Source organism: Musa acuminata, chromosome BXJ1-2, assembly GCF_036884655.1.
Source record: "Musa acuminata AAA Group cultivar baxijiao chromosome BXJ1-2, Cavendish_Baxijiao_AAA, whole genome shotgun sequence".
Taxonomy (NCBI): Eukaryota; Viridiplantae; Streptophyta; class Magnoliopsida; order Zingiberales; family Musaceae; genus Musa; species Musa acuminata.
Window position 1 is genome coordinate 4,688,027 of NC_088328.1, and position 2,633 is coordinate 4,690,659.

At 39.8% G+C, this 2,633-nt stretch overlaps 1 long non-coding RNA gene and 2 other non-coding genes across 3 annotated transcripts; all 3 read right to left on the reverse strand.

Annotated features, from left to right (window-relative positions):
- Positions 1-1,796: 1,796 nt before the first annotated feature.
- LOC135612210 (uncharacterized) lies at positions 1,797-2,461 on the reverse strand. Its single transcript, XR_010486831.1, has 2 exons — positions 2,332-2,461; positions 1,797-2,257 (listed from the first exon to the last, which is right to left on the reverse strand). It is a non-coding gene; the product is annotated as an uncharacterized LOC135612210 (long non-coding RNA).
- Positions 1,799-1,883, reverse strand: LOC135613911 (small nucleolar RNA snoR118). The gene has a single exon (XR_010487399.1). It is a non-coding gene; the product is annotated as a small nucleolar RNA snoR118 (small nucleolar RNA).
- Positions 1,934-2,008, reverse strand: LOC135613859 (small nucleolar RNA R66). The gene has a single exon (XR_010487390.1). It is a non-coding gene; the product is annotated as a small nucleolar RNA R66 (small nucleolar RNA).
- Positions 2,462-2,633: the final 172 nt, after the last annotated feature.

Below are 2,633 nucleotides of genomic sequence, written 5' to 3' on the forward strand. Positions count from 1 at the left end.
TCGATTGAGCTCGTTTTTATCTAAAACACAAAACAAGACATTTATAGCCTTATCGTTTAAAGCGAAAGTCTTCTTCTCCAAGTCATTCCAATCGTTCATTAGAAGAGAAGACTTTTGAAAACCATTTTCGACAATGTTCCATAGCTCAAAATTCATAGAAATCAGAAAAATCCTTATTATAATCTTCCAATATGTGTAATATGTTCTATTGAACATGGGCGGACGTGTAATTGAGTGGCTCTCTTGGTTGCTGGAAAATGTCATCTATTGGGTTTCAAACCAAATGAGAGTAACCGGGCTCTGATACAAATTGTTAGGATCAAGAGTGGCACTAAGAGGGGAGGGGTGAATTAGTGCAGCAAACAAAACGTTGATTCCGAAAAATATTCGTTTCGATTCAATCCGTTTTAGAAAGAAATTGAACTTGAAAGCTTTTGTAACAGTGCAAAGAGAAGGTTAAGGAAGTTTGTAGTAATGTAAATTGCACAAATAAAAAAACAAACCAGAATTTAAAGTGGTTCGATCGTTATGACCTACATCCACTTCCGATTCCTCCTCCGTCGAGGTCACCGGCGTCCACTAATGGTCTTCTTCAATAGGCGAAGACCAACCATCTTTTTACAGCGCTTTCTCCTTTTCATGGGTGTAGGAGATAATCCTTACAAGTCTCACACCTCTCTTGAATGATCTCAATACTTAGAAAAGGAGGAGGAGGACTCAAGCACTTTTACAACACTTTAACACTTCAAAAATTCAATATTATGTCAATTCTTTCGTACCCTTTCATACAGAAAAGGGTGAGGTATTTATAGGCTCCAATGGATTCAAAATTAGAGCCAAAAAGTGTCTCATCCAAGTTTTTCGGGGTACTGATGGTACCACTGCCATTATTAGGCGATACCATGGCTTGACACTTGACACTGGGTGGTACGACCGCCTGATAGGGGTGCTACCACTGCTGGTAGCATTAACTGCCGATGGTACCATCGCCCAGAACACTTGGGAGATCGGGTCTGCCAGGCGATGCCATCGCCAGCCGTGATTTCAAGTGCTGAATGGGTTGTTCAATCTGACCAAACTCAGCCGTATTAAGGGCCTAATTGACCCTGACCGAGTTAGTGGGATTACCTCCCGATCCTAACTCAACTAATATTCTAACTACGATTAAGGCAAGCAATTAGTCCGGTATGTCGATTTTTCTTTTAGCGAACCTCCTGCGAACTTCTCAACGAAACTTCCGACGAGCTCTCGGCAATCTTCCAACGAGCTCTCGGTGATCTTCCGATGAGCCTCTGACGAACTTCCGATGAACTCTCGACGAGCTCCCGATACACTTCTGGTACATCGTCCGAATCTTCAACTTCGGCCCATCATCTGCTTTATGTCTTACTGCTATCGTAGTTTATCCTATACACTTATCTCAACACATAAATTAGGTCAAACAATTCACTAATTGATTTCATCATCAAAATTCGAGATTCAACGTCGATCACTACGTTTAATAAGTCATGAAAGCATAGATTTTGAATCCATTTTTTTTTTTTTTTTTTTGAGAATAATGAGTTAGACCTTCCTATACGACTCTATATATATTTTTTTTTTTATAAAACCCTTCAATATATTTCACTCCTTCCCATCTTCTTATAAAGAGAGAAAAGCAAAGATCATGTAGCAGTGCAGATTTAATTAGATCATGATGGTAAGATAGTTTGGAAATCATAACAAGATAATGGTGAACAAAGGTGTCAGAAATTATAACAAAATAAAGATTATGTTGTAATTGGGAGGAGAGGAGAGGAAGTCAGCCAAGGCATTCTACGCAAGTGCATTTCCTTCAAAACAACAGAAGAACTGGTCGGAGCCCAGTGCATTTCATCATCCAGTATAAACGAGAAAACAAAAAAACAAAAAAAAATTGAACATACAGGAGTGGGTCCTCAGAAACATGCTTATGGTTTTCACCAAGATGAAAAAGATCAGGTCTCAAAGATTCCATGCCATCATCGGACCCAATAACACCAATCGTTGAGAGAAGAGATGACAAAAAGGAAGAAAAATCCAATCTTGACGATGAAAGAGCGAGGGGGAATGACAAATTTCGGAGAAATTATTCGCTGCACCTTGCGGAACAAAGGGGGCGAAGCCACTCAGCATCTCCTCGCGAAGCCAATTTAGCCCTCTCGAAAAGCCAACCTCCTCGATCGTACACATAGAGATTGGCAATCAGAAGGCCACTTGCTCGTTCTCTCTCTCTCTCCTACAGGAAGAGCAGTATTACCATCTCTGTAGCCAAAAATAAAAATAAATAAAAAATAAAGCAAAACGAGGTACAGAGGAGCTCTGGTCACTGCTTGCCGCTCGCTGCAACCTAGCTGAGGCCCTTCTCACATCTCCCGATCCCCATCTACAAATATATATATATATATATATATATATATATATATATATATATATATATATATATATATATAGATCTTTGAGTCCAGAAATTAGGGTTTGAAAGGATTGAAGAGTCGGGTTATGTGGTCGTACTAATTTACGGAAGTGACACGACAGGTGGATGAGAAGGCTCAAAGTCAAAAGTGAAGTCCAAATGGACCGGTCCACTTATTATACATTTCCCAGCGTACCAT